Raw genomic sequence first — 8,512 nt, 5'->3', positions numbered from 1 at the left:
AATTAATTTTGCTAATAGTTATTTTTGTCGGTATTTTCGTTTTATTTACTTCTAGATAATGTTTACACTGTGTCTATCTAATCTTAATTAAAAAAAACTTATTGAAATGAAAAGATTTTTCAATGTAGAGTAAAGACCTAAGCTGAACCAAATACAAACATACGAAAGTCACATAATAATGGAAGCTTAAAACGAACTGAACTACACATACGAAACTCTGGATGACGTAAAAGTAAGCAGTAAGCAACTACCTGATTTAGAATTCACGGATGACGGTTTTGCTAGAAGATTCTAAACAAAGGTTACAGCAGCTACTTTAACGTTGACAAGTCAAAGAGCATGTCCATAACAAACTCACCGCTTGTTCTGCACCACAAGGACATAAATGTGGAACAGGTGAAAGATTTCAAATACCTGGATATCTAGACCGATAATGATGGCGAAGTAATCTCGCAAAATAAAACGCAGAATTGATCAGTCAACCAAGGCTTTTAATAGACTGAAGCCCATTTGGAGGAGCACCAAATATTCTTTACGACTAAATTTGTGTCTCTCCAATAGCAATGTGCTCTTCATACTCCTCTATGATAGTGAGTGCTGAAAAATGGATCAACAGCTTGAAAAGAGAATTCTTGCGTTCGAAAGTACATACCTAAGGAAAACTTTAAATATAAGCTGGCAACACAGAGTTAGTAACTCTGAATTTCGTAACTTGCCAGCCTCTCATTACTGCTGTTCTAAGGAAGAAGGGTTGGACATATTTAGGATATGTACTATGCATGAAAGTAAGCTACCTTCCTTGGTCAGCCTACGACTCGAAACCAGCAAACAGAAGAAGATGGAATCGTTCAAAGAACACTTTGGGGTTAGCTTTTGACCGAAATCTGAGGATGACTGAGACTTCGTTAGTACCTGAAAGGGAGGATGCCACCACTGCAGCATCGCTCCGGGACGAGTGAAGAGGCTTCGTCGACGCCCTCTGCGACACAAATGGTGCGGGAGGAACTAAGGTAATGTAAGGTAAACATCACTGATCATAAGTTACATCATCGGATTCAGCGTACCAGAGAACCATATTGTGGAAGTTTTAAGCTCTTATATACAAAAATGTGCTATTTTGCTATTTTGTCAGATGTTAATTTTTTGTGTTTATTGTATTTATTTGGTTTTTTCGTGTGTTTTTCCCCGAGGGATGGTCGTATTGAAACAACGGCTCTAGGTGATTGGGAGTGCCTGCTTTCAAACGTAAATTAGAAGTTCTCTTGCCCTTTGTAAGTAAACAAAAATATTGGATGGCAACTGGTCCCCCTTCCACGCCCCTTTATCCCAAAGTTATCTGATCAAAATTTTGATATAACTATTTTGTTCATTATAGATGAAAGATCAAATGATTCTGTCTCTACGGGTAAAATGACCCCCACAGTCCGTGGGGAGAGGCCTTTAAGTTGGAAAATGCGCCCATTGTTTACGTACAGTACTTGTTATTGAGATGGATACAGACATTTTTCAGGGAGGATGTACTTTTAGTGGATTTCCTTAGGGAGAATCATCTTTGGGGAGGAAAATTTACGGGAGGGGTAGATTTTCAAGGGAACTTTACACTGGAAGAATTTGTCAGAATTCCTATGCAAATTCTTTTTAGTTGTCTTACATTGTCCTGGTCAACTCAATTTTGCATGTGGATATGTTCCGGGGGATATTTTCTGCATGTTTTGATTTCTGGGAAAAGTTTCTGGGGAAACCGATCGGAAATTAAAGTCTTTTTTCAAATTAAAGTATACAAAGGAGAATTTTTGCAGGCTGAGAGTCGTTCAAATGAAATTTTACGGGGAGGGGATTTCAGTGAGGATGGAACTATTTGGAGGGAATTTGACGGGGGATGCACTTTACGTTAGAGGGCATTTTAAGGGAGGATTTTTTCTCGAGTGGGGGGGATATATTTCACGGGGGTGAGCCAGATTGACTGGCATCGTCTGAAAAACGATCAGAAACTAAATAAAAAACTTTTTGTAACTGAAAGTAAGGAGCAGCATTAAAACTCAAAACGAACATAAATTATTCTGTATATGAAGGGTTGCTCCCTCCACAACCCCTTCCTCTTTCCGCTAAAGTTTGACTGGAGTCGTTCTTAAAGAATTGGGGCAAAAAGTCAAAGTTTACCGTAAATAGCGAGGTATTGAGGAAGAGAAAATCTCTTGATATACGAAATAATTTCTGTCCGTTTTAAGTTTTAACGTTGCTTTTAAATCTCAGTGGATTTTTTTTTTTTTTTTTTTTTTTTTTTTTTTTTTTTTTTTTTTTTTTTTTTTTTTTTTTTTACAGCGTAGCCAGGGACGAGTCCATTGGGACCGAGTGCTTTTCTTTAATCTATGACAAAGTTAATTCTAGATGAAAGGGGAATAAATTTTAAGAAGAAAAGGAATTATGGCAAGTCAGGGAAATGCTGTCGTTTTAGAAATATTAGCCATAACCTAAGCACCAAGGCAGCAGCCTATGCGTAATAACCAGCTTAATATTCGAAGATTAGAAGGCAACAGCTATAAAGTGTAGCTTATAACAGAAGTCATTATTAGTATTTTGGGGCAACAATTTTGAAAAAGCAGTATAATACACATTATTTTCGCCAGTTGTTCTTTATGGCTATTCAAAAGTGGCTCTTTATGGCTATTATGGCTATTATGAAGATCGACAAAATGACTGCTTTTATTAAATTTGAAAATTAATCAAAAGCTTTTAGAAAAGGAAAATCAGCATGTAAACTTCAAATAATTACACAATACTGGTATTAATACCTAATCAATTTTCTTTCCCGTTTGTTTAATTTTTAAGTTTTCTTCGTATTCAAATTTCTGTTCGTGACTTATTTTCTTGTTTGTTACTTTTTTTGTCTCTCATCTCCATTCCCTTGCATTAAAACGTCCTTTTAGGGTAGAGGAAAATATATTCTTTCCTTATATAAAAAAAGAGCAAGTTTATGTTCCAATAACAGCAAGGAGCGAAACTGCAAGGAGAGCAAGGAAGAAGGGTACAAATTTAAAATGAATAGATATTAGACTATGCATGAGCAGGGCTGCAGGCCACTCTGCGTCTTGTAATGTGTACAAGACCCAATATGTTCTTGTAATGTTCTTCACGAAACAAATTTTAATAACAAAAAACAAAAGTAAAATAATGAAGTTTAAAATAACAAAGTTTAGGCTATATATAAAGATTATCAATAGCTTTAAACTGCTTTTAAACTGATGGCATTTTCGTCCTTTGCAGCTCGAAACTGCAAATTTATGACAAAAAAATTACTATAAATGGCATTTTGTAAAGGCAAGCCCTCTTATGGTAATGAGGGCGCTACAGGATTTTGAAGCTCAAAGTTTCCGTTCGATTGAGCTCTCTTCTTACAAGACCGAAGTTGATCATGGTCACCATTTGGAAAAGAAGCGTTCATTCATGCTATTCTTTCATCAATTCCAATTTTTAATACCAGCAGCCTACGATATGTTGGTTCACTTGGATGCGGCCTATACTAGCCCATACGAGTTCAAGGCCTTGATTACATGGGTTGAAAGTTCTTACATACCTTAGCTAAACGTTTCTAGGTAAGACCGCCCCAGTTGGAATAGATACAGACTTACTAACAAACAAGATAATGTGGCAATTAGGATTAATGGAAATGAAAATAACATTTGCACAGTATAGCGTGCATTTAACAATATGACTCTTTCGTATATTTCTAACAGACATATTTCTATCTCTGATTTTTTTTTTCTTTCTATTTCAGGGAAGGACTCGGTAAATATTTATAACAGGATTCTGTTTACTTCCCATGCATTGCACTTGTAATCAAACATGATAATAGACAACTCAAATGAACTCGGTTGTATTTTAATTAAAATTCTAAAAGACGGATCTTAAATATCGTCCCTTTATGGCGTTTTCCGCCATTCCATGCGGCACCGCGAGAAGGTTTTCCCAAAATGTGCTAGAGATCTATAAAACCAAAAATTTTGAGACAGATGTTCGGTCTAAGAATTACTGATTTTTTTTTTTTCCAATTTACCAAAACTACTGACTAATAAAAACTACCAAACATTTTAAAAAGATTACCAATTTCCAATGACACACTCTCCTATTGACGTATTTCGTTTTTAAGCATCTTATTGTTTAATTTGTAGCTGATATATTATAATTAAAGTAACAATAGACAAAAACAAAGTAAAAATATGTGATTTTATTAGCGCAAAACTAAAGAGTAATATTAAAACTTAGATTGAGTGAAAAAATTCTATATATGAGAAGGGTTTCCGTCACCCCCTAGACCCCCACCTCCTTACGGTAAAGTTTGAATTGTACTTTACTGAAAATTTACTACCTTTACGGTAGACCATATATCCTACAGTGCCTCTAAAGACACCTAGGATATCAAAAAGGAGTTCCCAGTCTTGGCAATGTCCTGCTGCTGCCAGCACACCTTCCCCCTCGGGATGAAGGAACGTGTCAAAAGATTGGAGATCTGATTGGTAAATTTGGCGTAGAGTGCTCTTGGGACGACCTATCCTTCTCTATCCTGCATGTCAACACTGGAAGATTTCCTTGCGAGTTCTTAGGTTGATATTTACTATAACACGCTGGATGGTTTATTTTAGATCTCAATGTTTGAGACTATCTTTCCTGTTTCTATTCAGAATTATTTGAAGACATACAAATTCAAAGGATAGGATCTGACACCCTCGCTATTCATTAATATGCTATGATTCGTCTGCTTTAGTCAGAATCGACGGAACATTGCTATTCAACAATTTAAGTCTGACGCAAAGTGAAAATACATTCGGTCACCAGATTCTCTTCTTCCTGTTAAAAGTTCCACTTATTTGGCCTCTACGGGACGCTACTTCTTCCTGCAATAAACTAGTGTTTTCAATCAGTTTCCGAAGTGTTCAAATCCGACCACTTATTACAATTCTTCATCACTACATTTGAGATCAAGTGATAAGTTTGATGTCACCAAAGACTTGTTTCCTTATTCTGATTTTGAGCCCAGCCCATTTCGCCTTCGTATTGACAACTAGGAGTTGTTGTGGGAGTTCCTTGCAATTCTCAAGGATGATAATACCATCGGCGAAATGAAGATCCCGTAGATCTTTTCCCATTCAGGATGATACCTTGAGCGGTAATTTTTCACGTTATGTAGTCGATTATTGTTATGATAATCAGCAATAGTGATAGGACACAGCCTTGTTTAACTCCTGAGAGTATTCTGGAGTGTCGTGTTAGGCTTTGATGTGAATTGACACAAGGGTTTAGATACATTGCAGAGATTCTTTTTATGGCCTTCGACGGGATACCATAATGGGAAAATATCTTCCAGGGGCTTTCTCTGCGGAGAGAGTCAAATGCTTTTTTCAAAGTCGATATCACATAAAGCTTAGATAACTATTCACAGTATTCCTCAGCGAAAGCAGGGAGTTTGAATATGATGATTGCGCAGGAGTGGTTAGGTCTGAAGCTATATTTTTCATCTCTAACTGTGTCCCCCAGTTCTGATTAAAACATTTGAAAATAGTGTGAGAATGTAGCTTCCATGGGATAGAGAATAGGTTCATGCCACGCCAATTGTCAAATACAGATGCATCACCTCTTTTGAAGAGTCCAATCACCGTACTCCGTGTTCAAACTAAAGGGACCTTCTCAGAGAGCCACACTGTTTCTAAGACAGCAACCCTTTTTGGACATCAAAGGTGCCTCAGAATATTTGATCATTTCAGCTGTGATGTTATCTTCATCGGATGCTAATCTCAGATGAGAACAGGACATCTGATGGGATTCTAAGTTTTACAGGTAAAAAGAAATTATTATTGTGTACAGAAAATAGTCTCTATTTAATTGAACTATTTTATTGGCTTAATATCAGGTTGCTAAAAGTTCTTTTGAGTTTTCTCACGCTAAAATCCCTACATAAAAAGAGATGAGTAAACTAAACGAGTGGCCCTGAAAGTTTTAAAGTAATAGCCTTACTCATTACTAAAATATTGTAGATATCCTTTTTTTGACAGCTTTGATGCAGATTTTTTGATGGAACGAGATTTTTTGAATGCAGACTTTTTGATGGAATAAAAAAAAACAGGAAAAAATATTTAAAAAACAGGAAAAAATATTGTAGATATCCTTTTTTTGACAGCTTTGGTGCAGATTTTTTGATGGAACGAGATTTTTTGAATGCAGATTTTTTGATGGAATAAAAAAAAAAACAGGAAAAAATATTTAAAAAACAGGAAAAAATATTGTAGATATCCTTTTTTTTTTACAGCTTTGATGCAGATTTTTTGATGGAACGAGATTTTTTGAATGCAGATTTTTTGATGGAATAAAAAAAAAACAGGAAAAATATTTCAAAAACAGGAAAAAATATTGTAGATATCCTTTTTTTGACAGCTTTGATGCAGATTTTTTGATGCAGATAGATAATTTAGGAAACTAATTTGAAAAAAATACCTAATGTTCTAAAATCTATATATATAAAAATAAATTGTCTGTGGATCTGTGGATCGTGGATCAGGTGACGTCATGACGTCAAAAACTACAAGAAAACTAAAAACTAATAAAAAAAATAAAAAAGCTAAAAAACTAAAAAAAACTAAAAAAATAAAAAAAAAACTTAAAAAAAAGGAAAAAACTGAAAAATAGAAGAGAAAAAGAAAACTAATAAAATTAAGAATAAAAATAAAAAAAAATAAAAAAGATAAAAACTAAAAAAAAAAGTAAGAAGAAAAAACGAAAAAAATTAAAAAAGCTAAAAAAAAAGGTAAAAACCAATTAAAAACTAAAAAGAAAAAAAAGGAAAAACCGCGCAGTTAGATGAAGATCCACCTAGACAGCGAGAGTCAAAACATCAAAACTGAAAATGATAGCGATGATGATTGGGTTTGGGATTTTGACTTGGATAAGGTGATCAATGCCTACCAGATTTTAGTTAAAAAAAATTACAGACCGGGACACTCAAAGAGAAATTACAGACTGGGATACCGGGACACAAATGACGACCGGGACACAGGGAATATATCTTCTATATATATAAAAATAAGTTGTCTGTCTGTCTGTGGATCTGTGGATCTGTGGATCAGGTTGACGTCATGACGTCAAAAACTACAAAAAAACTAAAAACTAATAAAAAAAATAAAAAAGCTAAAAAACTAAAAAAACTAAAAAACTAAAAAAACTAAAAACTAAAAAAAAACTTAAAAAAAAGGAAAAAACTGAAAAATAGAAGAGAAAAAGAAAACTAATAAAATTAAGAATAAAAATTAAAAAAAAGATAAAAACTAAAAAAAAAAGTAAGAAGAAAAAACGAAAAAAAATTAAAAAAGCTAAAAAAAAAAGGTAAAAACCAATTAAAAACTAAAAAGAAAAAAAGGAAAAACCGCGCAGTTAGATGAAGATCGACCTGGACAGCGAGAGTCAAAACATATCAAAACTGAAAATGATAGCGATGATGATTGGGTTTGGGATTTTGACTTGGATAAGGTCATCAATGCCTACCAGATTTTAGTTAAAAAAAAAACAAAGGTTCGGCGATATGTATTTCATAGTGAAGCTGAAAAATAAAAAAGAAAAAGAAAACTGAAAAAAGAAAAAATGTAAAAAACATGACGACAGGGACACAGGGAATATAAATGACGACCAGGACACGCTGAAAAATAAAAAAGAAAACTGAAAAAAGAAAAAATGTAAAAAACTAAAAAATACTAAAAAGAAAAAACACTCAAAGAGAAATTACAGACCGGGACACTCAAAGAGAAATTACAGACTGGGATACCGGGACACAAATGACGACCGGGACACAGGGAATCTAAATGACGACCAGGACACAGGTATTTAAGAATATCATTCAAAGACAAATTTTTAATTTTAAGAAGACCGTTGAAAGAGAAATTTCTAATTTTAAAATGACTGAAGAACCTACAATGGCAACACCTGAGGAAGCTGCTCAAAACGAATGTATTCAAGCCGAAGTAGCTGAGTTGGTAAAGCGTTATGTTTCAGGTTCTAGGTCCGAGAGGCTCCAGGTTTGAACCTTGGCTTTAGCATTAATACAAAAGAAGAAAAAAACTAAAAAAGGTAAAAACTAAAAAGAAAATATATATATATTTATATTTTATATATATATTTTCTATATATTGTCTGTTTGTGTAACGATGACTCTGGTCAAACATTTTCAGATCAATTGCTGGCAATTGGAAACGAAAAGCTCCCAGTAGTGGGAAAGCCAAGAATGTTGTATATTCGCAATTTTTACGTAGTTTGAAACACATATATAAATCTATCTATATTCACAGGTGGGACACAGGGACACAACTACAATGGCGCGTAACTAATATGGCGCGTAACGACTTACGCGCGTGGGGGGGCTTGGGGGGTGCGAAGCGCCCCACCAACTAGGTGTTGGGGTGGCGCGAAGCGCCACCCCAACAGCTAGTATTCTAATAAAAATGTAGAACTTCGAGCGGTATTTTTTCATTAA

This window comes from Artemia franciscana, chromosome 2 (genome assembly GCF_032884065.1).
Source record: "Artemia franciscana chromosome 2, ASM3288406v1, whole genome shotgun sequence".
Classification (NCBI taxonomy): Eukaryota; Metazoa; Arthropoda; class Branchiopoda; order Anostraca; family Artemiidae; genus Artemia; species Artemia franciscana.
The sequence above is the reverse complement of the archived record's forward strand: the minus strand, read 5'-3'. Positions refer to the sequence as shown.